The sequence below is a fragment of the Ursus americanus genome, chromosome 12, assembly GCF_024610735.1.
Source record: "Ursus americanus isolate L20-20 chromosome 12, mUrsAme1.1.p, whole genome shotgun sequence".
Taxonomy (NCBI): Eukaryota; Metazoa; Chordata; class Mammalia; order Carnivora; family Ursidae; genus Ursus; species Ursus americanus.
In genome coordinates this window covers 51,335,416-51,354,370 of record NC_142138.1, presented here as the reverse complement: position 1 = coordinate 51,354,370, position 18,955 = coordinate 51,335,416, and the positions used below count along the sequence as shown (strand labels likewise).

The window sequence follows — 18,955 nt, the reverse complement described above, 5'->3', positions numbered from 1 at the left end:
CATTGTCTAATCAGCTGATTGGATGCAAAAAGTATTTTTTAAAAATCATAGAAATCCATAAAACAGCTTAATAGATGTACCTTTAAAATATTTAAAAGCTTTAGGGCATTCCTTGGTTTCTACATTGCAATGTATTTAGAAATACAAAATTCAAAACAACAGCTGTTCATCTTTCCTGGTTGGGACAAAGTGAAGGCACCGAATATTAAAACCTCAAGCTGGTCATTTGAATTATGACTATGCAAACTAAAGGAGCTTTGCCAAACATAAAAAATGCAAAGTCTGTTTCATTTCTTGTTCCTTACCTCAAACTCAAATCTGCGGGGAAGGACAGAAAGAAGGCATGTGATGCCTTTCCCTTTCCCATTTTATTTGTTTTCACACTAAAAGATGGTGGGCCCTAATTCTGTTAGAGTCTCTTTACTGCTTCCCAACTCTTAGGTAAGATGTTCACCTAATTAGAAATTTATTTCAGTGACAATTTTAAAAAATCCGTTCCAAATGGAACCTAATTTTCCTAAGGTAGGGTTGATATCAACCGTGGATTGTGAGTATGTGGGGGGGCATATAAAAGGAGGAATTAAATTCTTTCTTTGTGCAAACACGGGACTGCACTCCCTGAAATAGCTTAGTTTTTGAAGACTGTAATAGTCCTGCAAGATAGGTTTTAAAGATTAGGAAAACAAGGCATAGAGGTGGAACTACATGGGAGACTCAGTTTCTAGGAGGCCCAGAGAAAATCAGAATTCAGATTCCTGACTCCTTGCACCGTATGCTTTCACACCATATACGGCAGGAAATGCATTTTCTGAAATGCGTTCATGCATTAGCTCAAAGAAATATTTAGTAAGTAGTAATTAGTCTTTATACAGTCGTACCTGCCGAATGTCAGGCACTGCACAGGGATACAGGAGTGAACAAGTCATACAACAATCCCCGATATTATGGACTACATTTATGTGGAGAAGAGAGAAGAAAAAATAAAAGAAATAAGGAAAATATACAAGAAACCAGATGGTGGAAGTACTATGAAGAAAACTAAACCAAGAAGGGACCAAAAGTACCAATCAAAGGGAGACTGCAGATTTAACTGGGTTGGTCAGAAGAACCACACTGACAACGTGCATTTGAACAAAGACTTGAAGGCGATGAGAGACTCATACGCGGATATCTGTGGGGGAACATTCTGGGGAGGAAAACAAGTGCAAAAAACTCAATGTGAGCGTGTGTCTAGCATGTTCGAAGAAAAGCAAGAAGGGTGGTGTGGGTGGAGCAGAGCGGACAATGCAGGGGGTACAGGAGATGATGCCAAGTTGTGCCAGGCCTGTCTGGTTTTTACTCTATGTGAGGTCGGAAGCCATTGGAGTGTTTTGAGGTGAAGAGTGACAGGATGTGGATTACATGGTCGTCTCATGTTGGTTACTTTTTGAGAATAATCTAGAGGAGCAACTGAAGAAAGAGAAGACTGGTTAGGAATTTCCACAGGAATCAAGGTGAAATGTCAGGGAGGCCAGAGAGACAGGGGAGACGGTCTTGATAAGCTGTTAATTCTGGATAGGTGTTGAAGGTGGGGTAGGTAGGATTTCTTGATGGTTTGCATATGGGTGTGAGAAAGGAGGAGAGGAGTCAAGGATGACTGCAAAGCTTTTAGGTGAGCAACTAAATCACGAAGTTGTCAGTTACTGAAATGCGGAAGGCTGTGAGAGCAACAGGTCTGTGGAAAGACCAGGGAGTTCAGTTTTGTTTTTTTATTATTTTTTAAAGATTTTATTTATTTATTTGAGAGAGAGAGAGAGAGCAACAGAGGGAGAGGGAGAAGCAGGTTCCCCGCTGAGCAGGAAGCCTGATGCAGGGTTTGATTCCAGGACCTGGGATCATGACCTGAGCTGAAGGCAGACACCCAACCACCTGAGCCACCCAGGCACCCCAGAGTTTGGTTTTAGATACGCCAAGTTTGAGATGGCATTTAAGACAGCCAAGTAGAGGTCAAGCAGGAAGTTGAATATACGAGCGTGGTGTACCGGCAGGAGGTCTGGACTGGACATATGGGAGGTCAGCAGCATAGACATGATATTCAAGTTCCAAGACTGTATGAGCTCATCAGGGGAGTGATTATGGATGGAGAAGGGGCCGGGGACTGAGCTCTGAGCAGAGTAGTCCGTGGAGTGCAAGGTGAACTCTTTCAAATGCTGCTGATGGCTCAACTCAAATGAGGATTGAAAACCCGTCACTGCACGTAGCAACGTGAAGGCGGTTGGTGAGCTGAGCAAGTGCAGGGCCGGTGGAGCGGGGGTTCGCTGGAGCAGAGTGGGTTTGGGGGCAAGGGCAGGGGGAGGAGGGGGAGAGAGTAGTCAGTTCCTGTGCGCTTGCCCTATTTTTGTGTGGTTGGTAACTATAAAAAAGTTTTAGTAATTATAACAAGAATTGAATTGTTACTGAATGCCCTATTATAGGCCCTGTGCTAAGCACTTTACACATTAAAACAAGAATTATTCCTCCCAACAAAACGTAGTTCACAAATGAGAAAAGTGATAGTTAAAAAGGTTGACTGTCCCGAGGTCCCATGTGTGGCAAGAGGCAAAACTGACATTTGAATTTAGGTCATCCTTAACCACTGTGCAGCATGGCCTTTAACTATTACACAGTTGCACTATGTAGCCAATTAAATATTAAATAGACACATAAGAGTGATTCTTTCCTGAGGTTAAAAACTAGTTTGGAAATGTTAAAAAACAAAATTCAATCAAATAAATGTTAAAGATCTTATTGGTTTCGTTCAACAATTCATGAATAAGGTAGCATACCATCTAGCAAATAAAAAGGAATTCTGAGGGGCATCTGGGTGGCTCAGTTGGTTGAGCATTTGGCTTTGGCTCGGGTCATGATCTCAGGGTCCCGGGATGGAGGCCCATGTCGGGCTCCCTGATCAGCAGGGAGCCTGCTTATCCACTCCCTCTGCCCCTCCCCGCCGCTCCTGCTCTCTCTCTCTCTCTCTCTCAAATAAATAAGTAAAAAATCTTAAAAAAAAAAAAAAGGAGCTCTGATGGGGCGCCTGGGTGACTCAGTTGGTTGAGCAAAAGACTCTTGGCTTCGGCTTAGGTCCTGTGCAATCACACCCCTCATCGGGCTTTGCACTCATGCAGAGTCTGCTTAAGATTCTCTTGCCTCAGTTGGTACAGCCACTCTGGAAAACAGTGTGGAGGTCCCTTAAAAAGTTAAAAATTGAGCTACCCTATGATCCAGCCATTGCGCTACTGGGTGTTTACCCCAAAGATACAGACGTAGTGAAGAGAAGGGCCATATGCACCCCAATGTTCATAGCAGCAATGTCCACAATAGCTAAATCGTGGAAGGAGCCGAGATGCCCTGCAACAGATGACTGGATTAAGAAGTTGTGGTCCATATATACAATGGAATATTACTCAGCTATCAGAAAGAACGAGTTCTCAACATTTGCTACAACATGGACGGCACTGGAGGACATAATGCTTAGTGAAATAAGTCAAGCAGAGAAAGACAACTATCATATGATTTCTCTCATCTATGGAACATAAGAACTAGAATGATCAGTAGGGGAAGAAAGGGATAAAGAAAGGGGGGGTAATCAGAAGGGGGAATGAAACATGAGAGACTATGGAATATGAGAAACAAACTGAGGGCTACAGAGGGGAGGGGGGTGGGGGAATGGGATAGACCGGTGATGGGTAGTAAGGAGGGCACATATTGCATGGTGCACTGGGTGTTATACACAACTAATGAATCATCGAGCCTTACATCGAAAACCGGGGATGTACTGTATGGTGACTAACATAATATAATAAAAAATCATTATTTAAAAAAAAAAAAACAAAATGCAAAAAAAAAAAAAAAGATTCTCTTGCCTCTCCCCCCATGCTCTCTCTCTCAAATAATTTTTTTTTTTTTTTAAGGAGCTCTGAGGAGCTGTACAAAATGAAAGATGTTTATAGGCCGAAGGAGGCAGAACAAGAAAGTTTCTAGCAAAGAGTGGATTGTTCCAGGCAAGGTCACCTTCCTTGGCGGAAGGCAGAGGTCTATCCGACAGATGACCTGACTAGTGCTGACCAGGTAATGCGATAGACTGGCCTAAGATTCCACTCCTGGGAGAGGTTGAAACTGTAATTAAGATAGGTATTAAGTCTTGGTTTGGGGATGTGGGCTTAGCACAAGTGACTCCATTCTGAACCTATTATGTTTTTTTTAACAGAAGAAGGAATGCAGAACGGTAGACAAGAGTCTCCCTCCTTGTTGGTCAAGGTATTCTTAATCTCTGGCAGGCATGAGAGGCAGAATCACACAGGGCTGCTCCTCAGTTCAGCTCTCAGCCTGCTCACAACGGGTCACCATCTATGTAGCCCTTTTCAGTATACAATGACTAGATGAACCAATTGCAGCAATATTGCTAAACCCAATAACTGGGAAAGAAATTCAGCCCTATGAGCATTAATGAAAAAGGAGGACTGAGGTATGTGTATAAACCTAGTAAAGCAAATAACAAGGAAAAAGAAAAGCTTTTTTCCTTATCTGGTCATTTTCTTTCCTATCTGGTCTTTTTTCCTTATCTGGTCATGCATGAAAAGCAGTGATCCCTCTGCAGAGAAAGGTTTTGGGAGGGACAAATTTCATAATACCCTATACATCCACTCCCTTTCCGCACCCTCCATTAAATTTTGACTAGTATTTTAATTTACCCTTAGAGTCAGCTATTGAACACTCTGGCGTGGGGGCCCAGTGGGATAAGACAAAAGTAACATCAAACAGAACTGTGATGGAACGCCATATGGCTCTCAAGATAAACACCTGAGTGTCTTGACGGTCTCTGTTCTGACAGCCTGAGCTTTATAATTCTGTTGCAGCTTGGTCCAATACTTAAGGAAGAAAGCATTAAAGTATCAAATAGACCTTCATTAGAAATTACTGAAGAAAACAGCATCATGGTTTTTGTGTGTGGTACAAGGGAACGGAAACACTGCAATTCAATCTGATAATCACATATTAAGAGAAGAAAACTGAAAGAGCTAAGTAATAAATAGTAATAAATAATAAAGTGATCTTACAAATTAGGTAGCGTAGGTGAAATCATTCTGGGAGTTTTAAAGAGCTTACAGACATGAGCTAGTGTTACCAGGTAAACAAAATCAAGGGGTATCATGGTCATAGCATAGAATCTATTGACCAGGCATTTCCTTTTAGTATTATGGAAATAGAGACTTCATAGTGAAAATATTTGCATTTGTAAAGCCCTTCTCATTCTTTTAAAAAAGCTATATATGTACAAGGAAAGAAATTAAAATATTACATTATAAACTGTGCAGACTATCTCTGGCTGCTAGGTCCTCAATTCTTTTCCTCAAAGGCAACCACAGTTTCTAGTTTCTTATGTAGCCTTTTGTATATAGTCATATTTCTTACCTATATCTCTGGAATAAAAAGAATCAGTTGTCACCTGAACGTTTTCCTTTACTCTTTCACATTTTGTGGATTTTGGTATAATCATCACACCCTATTCTGAAAAATAAGTAGCATTCATTTTTTTCCCCTGAAAATATTCAAGCAATTCATAAATACGCAAACATTTAAGTTGCAGTTTTGTCTTCAAAAGTTCGCTTTACAATTTCCCAAGGCAACCTGCCTGACCACTATTGGAGGTCAGAACTTTAAGATCAGTGCTTGCCCAGATGAAATCCTTAAATGTTTGCTGCTTAGGGTTCCTGCACTCACAGCATTCAGTAGGAAATCCAAACATGCTGAGAAAGCAGTGCTGATTAATTTAACCCTGGGCTTTTGAGGGAGCCTGCTTTTCTAAATACATCCCACAGAAGTTGTGTTGGTGACTTTCCTTTGATTCCAGAGTCTTTCTTCTTTATGTAGTCCTTAGGTATTTTATGAATCCAGGGAACATTTCAATACAAAACTGAAATACACAAGCTGGAGGAGGAGAAGAAAAAAAATTTTTAATTTTATTTTATTTAAATTCAATTAATTAACATACAGTGTATTATTAGTTTCGGAGGTAGAGGTCAGTGATTCATCAGTTGCATATAATGCCCAGTGCTCATTCCATCATGTGACTTCCTTAATGCCCATCACCCAGTTACCCCATCCTCCACCCACCTTCCCTCGAAAAATTATGTTCTTATATCTTTTGAATATAAAGTTTCAACTTGGGGCACAGAAGTGCACTGCATTGTGTTTGCCATTTCATTTCTTCACTGGGTGCCATGAATGTGTTTCCTCGACTTACCCGGATGCTTCAGCATCCGAGATCTGGCCAGCTGGAGAACACTTGGATGACTCAGGACCTTCCCTCTGACTAATGGTCAGTAGTCTCCCAAAATGTGTTCATTTTTTAATAATAATCTGGTAGCTTTTGAGGTCTTTGGAAAGGATGAATTGCAACCTGTTAGAGACTGGGGAAGGTGGGGAACCTTGAAAAATAAAGACCCACCATATTTATGTTATCGATTTTATAATTTAATGTGAGAAAGGGCAAAACGCAACTATTACGAATAGTTAAAATAACAGATTACATTTACACATAGCTGAGGTATTTCAGGAAAGTGTGCGCAGAGCCCTCTGACATAGGACTTCCTCTTATTCCAACGTCCCCACCACCCCCCTTCCTAAAACAAGAAGCCCATTGACCTCATTTGTTTCTGAAATGGCTATTTGTTAAAAAATGAAACTTTCTCACTGAAACCTTTTTGCTATAGCTACATCATGAAAACGCAACTGTCAAGGTACAAAAAAATTCCCAAAATATCCGTATAGGCTGTTGGGGATCAGGCAGATAAAACAATAGCCAATTGAATTTTTCCCTCTTCACCTAATTGTTTTTGGTTGTGGAAAGACATAGGCAAAGCTTGGCTGAGCACCAATCATTCATTCTCTACAGCTACTCTTAAGATTTCACGCTGCAGAGTGAGCTGGAATAAAGAAGTTCAAATTGACATTAGAATTAATGCTACTAATGATAGCATTATAGCTGGAGAAAAGGATTTCTGGGGTTCTGTAAAACTGGAGAAAAAGAACTGAAAATATGGGATGAAATGGAGTTTGTCAGGTACATAGGATATAGGATGAAAAAAGATCATGGACTCAAACAAATATAAAACAATATGAAGGTACTTAAATTAAGTGAAAGAGGGAAAGAAAAGACACAGTCATACCTGATTAAGACCTCTGCTTCTTGATGCTTATAAATCCAATCCTTACTTAAATACACTACAGAACTAAAACTGGTCGGCTTCTACTTTCCTCTAAACCGAAGACCGTGTACAATGTAGGGAAAAGGCTCATAATTACTGTTTCCTTTCTTTTCTAGAGTACAGCTCATTGCTTTTCACTGCTCAGGGGAAAAAACTACCAGATTTGTGGGGGCTTTTTCCCCCTCACCTCATTCCTAGACCCGGTTTAAGCTTTAATCCTCATCCTTTCAAAGACTACAGCATTTCAATTCATTTCAAAGCAGCGGATTGGTGCAGATGAGAATGGGACCAAAATTGAAAAAAGAGATTAGTTATGCTGAGAAATGTCCATTGTAAATAGTGCAAGAACGCTGAACCAACAAACCGGTGTCTACTGCTATTTCCAGGAAACCGTCCGAAGCATAGCACTCGAGCAGAAGGGAATAGGGTATGTGCCACACACTCTGAAGATGGAGAAAAAATTCATTGTAAAATAAATATCCTTAAAACCTAATTCAAAAACAATGTAAAACCCTATTGTGGCAATTTCAGGGCTCTATTCTTCGACAAGACAGATAATAAGCTAGACGCTCTACCCATGACAGTGAAGACAATTGTTCCAAAGATCTAGTCACTAAATGGTTTAAAAAAAAATTGAAAATAATTACATCAGCATATGGACTCTGGAAAATTTCTTCTACGGTAATAAGTTCAGATGGACATTTCCTGTTTCACGTTTCTAGTACAATTGTCTTTTAGACAATAACAGTGTGAAACAATAGTTTGGCATGAGTTCAATGCATACTAAGAAATGCCCCGGCCCTTGAAGGCTGGGATGAGTCAGCCTCCAATGGCAAAGAGACTATGATTTAAGAAGTTGACACATCTCGGACTTTAATCATTCATGTTTCTTGGCCAGTAAAGCGCTCTTAAGTTTAACATTTGCATTTATACAGACAGCATTTAGTCTTGTGCCTTCATAACCTGGCTTTGTTTTTTTTTAAAGATTTTATTTATATATTTGAGAGACAGAGAGAGAGAGAGAACACAAGCCAGGGGAGCGGCAGAGGGGGAGGGAGAAGCAGGCTCCCTGCTAAGCAGGGAGCCGGACATGAAGCTTGATCACAGGACCCTGAGATCATGACCTGAGCCCAAGGCAAAAACTCAACTGACTGAGCCACCCAGGTGCCCCTATAACCTGGCTTTTTAAAAAAACAGTGTTTTTAAGGTAAAACTGCAATCCTGAAAAAGAATGTGTTGGCAAATCCTCTTAAGTTGTTAACCAGCACTGGCCTTTGCTCCCACTACTCACCCTCCTGCTCCCACTCTGAGCGGAGTGCCCAGGCGAAATGAGCTTCCGTGCCCCTCATCAGACTTGGCAACCCCCTGGCCATCCTTACCCTCTCGATGGGCCTTCCTACTACTTTGAACGCCATGAGACAGAGCCAGCCCATCCTGGGCTCCTCTTAAACTTGGTAGTTAGTTCACACATCCATCTTTTCTGATTCCAGACTGGGACCTCCAGCATGTGTTGGCATCAAAGCAGCCCAGATCAACTCACGGTACTTGGGTCAGTCATTTCCAATGGCACCCCCATCTCTAATCTTCTGCCACTCAGTTAAGAAAGTAGATGAAGAAAGCATTCTGAAGTCTGGCAGAGCAGGCACGGGGCTCAACAGTGGGACCAGCGTTAGGAGGGGCAGAATGGGAGACGAGAAGTTGCAAAGTGTAAGGAACAGCAATGCGGCAGGCAGTGGAGGGTTGCCCTTCAACCAGGGCCAGAGGATTGCAAGGACGAGAGAACCAGAGGTAATCCTTGACCAACCCTTCTCTTTCACTTTCCAAATACAACCACTGGCCATGTTCTCCTCCTTTTTTAGTCCGAAAGACCTGCTGTTTTCTTTTTCCCCAATAATAAAGTTTAATTTACTTAAAAATGATAAATGATACGTGTCTGTTTTCAAATTTCAAAACAGTATAGAAAGATAAAGACAAAAAGTAAAAATCGTCTCCAAATCTATGTAGAAACAGGCACTGTTTTAATATTTTGTTGAAAAGCCTTATAGATATCACTGTATACATACAAGCATGCACATTCCTGCGTATGTGTACAGACAATTCTCCAGAAAGTGAGGCATGTTACCCAAGGAGTTAGAGAATCTTTTGTTTTCACTTACTAGTGGGTCATGGTGTCTATTTCAATTAATATAGCTACATACAATCATTATTAGTGGTTGCATAATATTCCATTGAGGGGATATGTCATAATTTATTTAACAAATTTTCCACTGAAGGAGATTATTATTTTTTTCAATTTTGACTGTTATTGACAGCACTAATGCTAATACCTTGTATACACACATGTGCTATTATGAGACCTTCTTTACTAATCTCATAATAAAAAAATAGCTCTCATATTTTCATTTCTATTTTTTGATCTTTGGTGAGGTTTTAACATTTTGCAGACCATTACATTCTTTGACAAATCGCTGTGTCCATTTTTCTATTGGAATGCTTTCTCTTACAGAGTCATAGATGTCTTTGTATATATTGAAATCAACCCTTTCATCATTCATAAATGCGTCACCCATTTTTTTTCCAGTTTGTTCTTCACCTTTCAGACTAAATTTTATGATGTTTTTGCTGAAACATTTAATTTTTACATAGTTCAATTTATCAGTAATTTAGTTTTTAGTTTAGCCCTACTGATTTAATCTCCTAACATTTCTACCAGCATTGATCAGATCCTTTGTTTTCTTTCCCTCAGATAACTAGAAGAGTCTGAACTAGCCACCCTGCTCTCTGTCTCCTGGAATCTGCACTCCACACAGCTGTCAGAGTGGGTTTTTTCAATGAAAATCTAGCCAGGTCACTCTTCTGCCTAAGACTGTTCAGTGGTGTGTGTCTCAAATTGGCTATCCATATAGTTCTTCCAGGAGTCAATGAAATGACAACTAACTGCAGCAAATATTCCTGGAACATTATTTGTGAAGATGTTTGAAGAAAGAAAGCACAGTATTTTTATATTAAGAAAAACACAAATATATGATGGAGCAGGATTCAAAATTCAAAGGAATTTTAAAAATAAACCAGAAGATTTCAAAGGAATCAGAATTTAAGTGGCAGTGGTTTAAAGGCAATGGGTACAGAGGACAAGGCTTCATCTCCTTCACATTTGCAGCAGGGAGTGCCTCAAATTCACCAAGATCCATTGCCTTTTCCTTCCCATCCCATAGCTCTCCCCGCCTCCCTTGAAGTCAGGTGTGACTATGTGCTTGAATTCCAGCCAGTGGAATGTGGGAGAAATTAGGGTGATCATATGATTTCTTGTCCAAATCAGGACACTGCTAAGAGTGAAAGAGGATGATATGAATTGTTGCCCTGGGAATTCAGGCATAAATATGGGCGTATGATCACTGCAGAAAGACATGAAGTGTGCCACTGCAGGGTGGGTCCAGGTCTAACTCCCCTGGCCTATCTCCAGTCTGCTGGCAGATGCAGAAGGTGCTAGCAGAAGACTCAATGCCCTGGCCAGAAGCAGGGGGCGGAAGTCTCATGCTAACTGTTCCTGGGAGTGAGAACTCTACTTCAGCATTTCAGACCCTTGCTCGTGACAGCGGTTCTTATACCACTAAGACAACATGGAGCACAGGGCTTCCGGTGGTGTGGCCTCTCCCTAGCCCTCCAGCCTTACCTTGCTTTTCTCTCTAGCTGAAAGGATGGCAACCCCCTGGCCATCCTTACCCTCTCGATGGGCCTTCCTACATGAATGGCTCTCACTCATACATTTTTAAATACCTGTCTAGGTGTCAATCTCTCCCACTACTCCGAGAACTCCCTGACGGCATCATCACCGTCATCATCATCATCATCAGAACTACATACTGCATGGAAGATCTTATATCTGCAAAGACAGGTTCAAACTCAAGACTTTGGAGAAATAAGCTACATGTTTTTGTAGCCCTCAAATATGAATGCAAAAATATTCTGCCTCCTAGCCTTCACCATTCCTTTATCTTCACCTCTTCCACATCCCTTATACAAACACACACACACACACACACACACACACACACACAAGTGCACACATGCACACATTTGCTTACTTCCTGGGGGAATATTTGACTTAATTAACAATAGTAGAATAAGTTCGAAGGAAAAGAAAGAATTAAGATTTTAAGTTCAGATCCTCATGCTGGCCAATAATCCCTACATGAGGTGCTTCGGCTCAGCAGGGGGATTTACCACTCCTGCTCCCCAAGATGATTAAGAGCTGACGTATAATTGACAATGAGGTACACTAGAGCATGTTATCACCTCAAGAAAGGGGCTTTGCCTGCATGATTTAATTAACATTAATGGTAGTTACGCTGCACACACAGAGCATAATGTTCTCTTTGCTCTAAGAAAAAGGAGGGGCTTTCACTGCCTGGATTATGAAATAGTGATTAACTCATATATACTCAAACATCCATCTAAAAATGGAATCATTCAAGCTGTCAGTCCTTCCCCCTCACCCGCATACAGAAACATAATGGCAGTTGTGAGAAGAACAAGAGTGTTGAGGGGGTGGAAATGAGGAAGGAGGGAAAGAGCAAAGAAAGGAAAGCACAGCAAACGAATATGTTAAGCTCCACCCATAGACAGACACACCACACCCACACACAATCACACACACACACAACACCCACTCTACTAATTAATGCAGCTTTGCTTTCAAGCCAAATATTAGGGAAACATTAATTAGAGAGAAATCTCATTAATCCATTTCCCAGTTCATTAATTATGCATCAATGCCAAGTTTGTGTTGGCCTGACATAAGGTAATCCTATTCCAATAAAGATGTCATGCTGCATATTACACAACAGCTACAGAGCTTTCCTGACTCTTTGGGATGGTATTTGGGATCTGCTCAATTCATATGTTGTATATATTTGTGTCCCCTAATAAGTATTCTGTGATTAACAGATGTCTGTCCTTTAAGCTGACTGTGATGACTTCTTAGCTAATATTTCATCCATCTTTGTCACAGGCACATTAGGAATTCTGTTCAGCTAGAAAAAAAGTGATACAACATTGTGAATGTACTTAATGCCACTGAATTGTACACTTAAGATGGTTAAAATGATAAATTTAATGTGATATATAGTTTACCACAATAATACTTCTTAAAAAGCAAGGGAGAATAACTGTACATTTTTGAGAATGTTAAATGATAGGAGGACTATAAATGTAGGGGGGGGGAAAGTAGTTTACAACAACAACAGTCTCAAAAGACCTAAAAGTGTATTTTCTTTTGTGCAGAGAAAATATTATGAGATGAACTTCAAAGCCCAGACAAGCTCACATGTGCTGTTTGCAAAGAGATTTTGGAAAAGCAAGGACGTCTGAATGGCCTCAGCAGCAAATGTGCACTGAGTACCCATAAGATTTCTAGCACAGTACTAGTTAGTCTGGAGTTACCTACTTTTAATTAGGTCTAGTCTCCTGACATATTATTCCCTCTATTCCCAGCTCATTTCTTCATCAATGACAGGACGTCACCACTCCCTCTGACCCAAGTACAAGGAAAAGTTAAAAGGTTTACTAAACTTGGAGTCGTGAGTAGACAGAAGTCACGAGCTTCTTCCACTGATGGACGGGGTCACCCTTTCTACAGTAAGTTTCACTTTTGAGGAGGGTTTCAGATCCATAAAGTGCCACGTGCTTAATAAATACTACAGGGTCACACTCTCTGTGGGTACGCAGTAAATGTCAGCTGACTCAGTAACCTTTCCCAACCTTTTAATCAAGGTCTTCGATATTAAATGTCATCAAATCCTGTCTTCAGGGTGCAAACTGATTGACCCCGGTATCTGGAGAAGAATTTTCTACTCAATATCACACAACTGAATTTACTGCACCAGGGTTCTGTAGCGTCAATCTGAAGCAAGATTCTGGCCGGGAAATCACAATGAGTGTGAAATAAGAAAGAAAAAATAGAAAAAGATACAGTGAAGTCTCTGTTAAGAATTCTTTGATTCTTCTAATTTTTCACCATGGAAATATTGCTAATTGATATTTTTATGAAAAGAAAGTTGTACACAACCGGATGTTAAATCCCTCTAGTCACTTTTCCTTAACCTTCCCTAATTTAATGTTTTAATTTTGTCTACTGTATTTACGAACAGGCTGATTGACTTAAGGTCTCCTGTTCATGTACATATGTGCCCAGTCTGCCTTCTCCAGTGAGGGCTTGTTTGTGATCAGTTTGGTCGGCAAGAGACCAGGGAAGACAGAAGAGCTTCTTGCACAATACCGTATCACACTTGGAACGAGAGAGAAAGCACCGAAGATTATCTCAGGAGAGGCTGCTGAGAGAAGTACCTCTCAGCGTCCAAATGCTCATCAAAGCAAGGGGGGCCTACTGAGGTGAGCGAAATCCTTGCTGGGGAACCAAGCTGTCAGAGAACAAGAAGCAACGGCAGGTCTGAATGGGTGGGCTGCATTTTTGTACATTTCTTAGCATCATGCTCTGTAAGCAGACCCAATTTGTTTGACCAAGAGGGTTGGGACAGATGACATTCAATACCCTCAACTAATGGATCAACTAGTATTTGTGTAGCAGTTTTAAGTTTCCCAAGAAGCTTCACGGGTATCATCCCAAATGACCCTTGAATCAATATTGATAAATATTAATCTTATGCACATTTTACAGATGAAGATAGGAATGAAGACTGTCATTCCCTCATAGAAACAGCATCCGGAGCTTGGCTTCCACTCACTGAGTCACCTAGAAGCTACCATGACTCTGTCTAGATGCATGTCGGAGGGGCCAGGTCTATGGGTGTGTGGCCTGCTGACCACCTACTGACTGGCTAGTCAGAGAAGCAGCAGTCATGGGAGCTGCACTTGGGCTGAGAGGACCGTGGGATCTGGGAGGTCTTGGTGAGCCTTTTGAGATTTCAATTCCTCACTTAGAAGGTCCTAGAGGAAAGGAGACCTCGTTAAGTTGTCCACTTATCAATCTCCAATTTTTTTTTAAAGATTTTATTTATTTATTTGACAGAAAGAGACAGCCAGCGAGAGAGGGAACACAAATAGGGGGAATGGGAGAGGAAGAAGCAGGCTCCTAGTGGAGGAGCTGATGTGGGGCTCGAGCCCAGAGCACCGGGATCACACCCTGAGCCGAAGGCAGATGCTTAATGACTGCGCCACCCAGGCACCCCCCAATCTCCAATTTTTAAATCGAAGATTACCGAGTGATTTGGGGCATATGACTCAGAAGTAATGGAAAGAGTTTAAGTATATTCTCGTTTAAACAAACAAAAAGTCCTCCTTCCAGAGCTATCTACTACGTACATGAATAAGGCTTCTTAGGATAGGCACTACAAAAATAACATTAGAGGTTTTATTGATGCTAAACCTGTCTCATTCCAGCAATAGGAGCTAACTCTTCATGAAGAGATACATGAACTCATTGTAAAACAAAATAAAAGCCCCAAAACAAAAGGGGAAAAAAGGTAGAATTTAAAATTCACCTCACATCCATCTCACTGACATGTATCTCTAATAAAATTATGTTTACTTTGAAGACAAACAGTATAACATTTTCTGCTCAGTGGTGTATTAATAATAATTGTAGTGGTGACTCACTTCAGAAAAAGTTTGAGCTTCATGGTTACAGTAAATGTTTTTCATTTTAAATTTCAATTTATATAAATATTTTTGTTGAAGTAAAACATAATAGGGTCATCAGTAAAAGATAATCAAGCATAAATATATATTATATTAGAATAAAATTCCATGGGTGAAGTGGAATGAAAACATAAACTTAAGGGGAAAAGTGACATAAATATCTGTAAAGAAAGCTCAATGATTTACTTTTTAAGGGGATGGTGGGAGCATTAAATTGCTATTTATTATATAAAATGATTTATTTTATTATATAAATAATTTTTATTATATAAAATATAAAATTCATTATATATTATATAAATAATTTTTATTATATAAAATATAAAATTCATTATATAAAATGAAATTAAAATTTCATTTTAAATTTCAATTTATATAAATATTTTTGTTGAAGTAAAACATAATAGGGTCATCAGTAAAAGATAATCAAGCATAAATATATATTATATTAGAATAAAATTCCATGGGTGAAGTGGAATGAAAACATAAATTTAAGGGGAAAAGTGACATAAATATCTGTAAAGAAAGCTCAATGATTTACTTTTTAAGGGGATGGTGGGAGCATTAAATTGCTTTTTTATTAGTTACTAATAAAAAAGGCAAAAGAGCAGATTTATTTTTCAATAGAATATTTACAACAGGAAGAAAATTACATCCTCTGCAACTATTTGTACTCACCATAAAAATTTTCAGCTGTAACAATATGCAAGAGGGACACAAACTTTTTCAAAATCCTATTAGTCTCTATGTGAACTGTAAAGTTTAAAGACCACTGTGCCATAGGAACAGAACACATCAGTATGTCTAATATGCATAAGAAATGCAGGTATTTCTAAAATCTACTGTAGAAGGCAGAAGATCTACCCAGAGAGTACAGTCTCACCGCAATTCATTATTAAAGCAAACATAACCTATCGACATTCAATGTCTCCTACAACTGTCTGCCTGATTCTTCTGTGTATACATTTTTAAACCTACTGACCAGCTCATTGCGTATATCAGGAGGAAATAAGAATGGAGGAAGCTGATATAAAATAATTATAATTTTGTGATCTGTAGTGATAAGTCACACTGTGATAAATGACAATTCTCTTACATAATAAAGGAACACACACACACATGATCACATAATCCTTCACCCCTAACATAACTCACCTGGCCGACATGTGCGATTATATTAGTTTTCCAAGAGTTGCTCCTGATGACTAATCAGGAAATTACTTACCCCCATGGAATGGCATAAACGTAAATAAAAAGGCTGACATTGTACACAGGAACAACAACACATTGAACGGGAAATGACAATCTCTCTACGTGTTTTAATTTATCTTTGGGGCAAAGTGACAATAAACCATCAACGTTAAAACAGAACTGAATTTTAATGAAAATTCAGGGGGAAAAGGATTTAAAACAACTTTGCTGGGGCCATCAGAACATGGAGTTCTGTTACAAAAGTGTTCGGAAAAAGCTTTACAATCTAAACACATTGAAACTCCCTAGTGTAAAACTCTCCAGGCTAAATTATGGGAAAAGCCAATGTCGTATCAGCACCAAACAATCGTCCAGCATCAGAATGAAAAGAAGGAAATGTTGTTCTGAATAGCTTGCCAAGGCTAAAGAAAAGTAGAACAGTTGCCGAAGACGGATTGGTTGTGAGGAACAGACTAAAAGGATGCATTCTAATTTGTGTTTGCCACTTCGATTTTGAAATGGGTCATTCTCTTGAAACTCGCAGTAAATATAGCTGCGTTAGAGAAAAACAGGGAGAGGGGAAGAGAAAGAGAGGGAGGGATGAGAAAGGACTTAACAGGTGACAGTGAGAAAAGCATTTTAACTTTAAGGTTTTTCTCAATCAATATATCCTATAACCCATTATAGATGCATGAATGCTGTTTTCCCTTTTTTAATTCTTGGTGTGACATAAAGATTAGGCTAAGTGTAAAGACAGTAGATCTGGATACTCCCAGAGTAAACAAGTGATCGACAATGTATCTCTGGTGTAGTCTTTAGTAACCTATTTGATCTTTGCCTTGAACAACTTGACTGCTTCAGTATACAATGGAAGAATTTGTAACCAAATTACTCGACAATTTAATATAAAGCAGTGGTTCACAAACATTTGGGGTATAATAATTTTTTAGGTTATTTATAATAAGATAAATTTTCAAAAAGCCCCACAAAGTTAAAGGGAAGAGTATACTAAATCTCCATGTATCCATCATCCAACTTTATCAACTCATGACCAATATCATGTCATCTGTACCTCACCTACTCATTCTACCCCGGCTTATTGTGAAGCAAGTTCAAGATATGAGATGATTTATTTTTGTTTTTAATATGAAACATTTGAGGGTGCTCCCCTGTCGCATTAGAGTGGTTGAATATTTAAGATCACTCAATTAAGAAAATTGACATGTATATATGGATTATTGCCCACCCACTCCCACTTCTTTGCTGACTCTGTGCCCCCGCTCCCCATCCCAGGGGTCAGCAGCTGGTGGTGAGGAAACTTCTGGCATAATGAAAATAGCTGGTAACATCGCTTCAAAATGTGCTTATTTATTAGGACTTTTACATATGCTCACAACACAAATACAGCTAATATTTCTTATTTCCTGGGAATGTACTTGTCATTACAGGTTTACAAGCAAATTAGAAAAGATAGTATTCGAATTCTTAACAGAACTGTTTTCCTCTTCACCCACTAAACTGAGCGTTTCTCTGCTAACACAGAACAAAGAACTAACACAGGCCACTGCTTTCTAAAAGTTGTTCCCCCCAACAGCTGTTTAGGGGCCTTTATGACATTGACATTACCTATGAAAAAAAGTCCAGATCTTTGTGGGCTGGAAATCCTTGCACAATACAGCTTGAGAGTTGGCATGCTTTTTGGCAGTCTCCCCAAGAAGCTAAGGAACAAATGAGCAAAGGCTGTGTTCACACACTTGGAAATGACAATTCCACACCAGAAGCCTTGGTACACCCTGTACATTTCCTTTGTATAAAAGACTCATATTCAAAGCTATTTAGCCAGAACTCCTCTTACACATGAAATTCTCTTTCGTAGGAAGAAAGAAAAAAAAAAAAAAGGAAAAAAGCTTCTCTTTTCTCCGTATGAGAGGGATTTCTTTAGTTTTCTTGGTAAAGGGCACAAAAGCAAATCTTCCCTGATTTCTGCTTGGTGCACACATGTAGTACTGATTAATGCTAATGTGATTCACATATTTTAAACATAGTATATTGTATCTCGTGATTATAAATATCATTTAGAAAGTTTGTGATTGGATTATTGGTAGGCACTTAATCCAGGTCAATTTCACCTCTTAAAAATTTGTGTTTAAATGAACAGAATTATTTCCATTAAATCATATTTAACCCTAATTTTAGCTATATAAAGGGAAAAAATTATAATACTGTTACATTTATACTTTACTAGAGAAAAGCAATCAACTCAAAATGAATTCTTTTCCTAGTTTCATGTAATATTCTGTTTTGTAATTATAAATTTCTGAAAAAAAAATGTCATCACTTGAAGATTCTAATTTTGACTTTATTTTTCTAAACATGTCCATCACGGAGCTGAGCAAATAGAATACATAAGATAACGAAGCCTTGCTTACATAGGACAATGGTTTTCTAAAACATAGTTCAAATGTGAAAGAAGGCAATCTAGTTTTCAACCAGGGAAATTACTATCTGCTTCATATGTACCGTATTAATTAGATTATCCCCAAATCCTAGTAGTTTGCATAATTGTATTTAATTTGCCAGAGGGGTGAAATTATAGCATTGGGCCTCTACTAAGAGGTAAGGCTGTTCAGTCAGTGAAAGCATATCACATGCTAAAGAAAGTGAAATGCATCTGTAATTTTAGAATAATAAAATGTAGTCTTCTTTTCAGGTCCCAATTTGAATAGAAACCCCACCCCCCAACCCCCGCCAGAAATGCACCTGGCTAAATATTTAAATTCATGAAATATGGTTAAATAGTAATTAGTAGCTTATTTATTGCAGCCCCTTCCAGTTTTCCTGTCAATTCCTCAAATGTATTTTCTGCTCATTTAGCTACAGTA

General features: G+C 39.2%; 1 long non-coding RNA gene across 6 annotated transcripts in view; it reads right to left on the bottom strand.

Moving 5' to 3' along the window:
* LOC148109191 (uncharacterized) overlaps positions 1–18,955 on the bottom strand; it is a 172,950-nt gene that overhangs the window by 32,168 nt on the left and 121,827 nt on the right. For 4 of the 6 annotated variants that reach the window (XR_015726372.1, XR_015726371.1, XR_015726367.1 and 1 more), the window contains one exon: positions 17,700–17,791. The exons of the other annotated variants lie outside the window; for them this stretch is intronic. This is a non-coding gene — a long non-coding RNA (uncharacterized LOC148109191). The remainder of the gene's footprint in view (positions 1–17,699; positions 17,792–18,955) is intronic. 6 annotated transcript variants of the gene reach the window in all.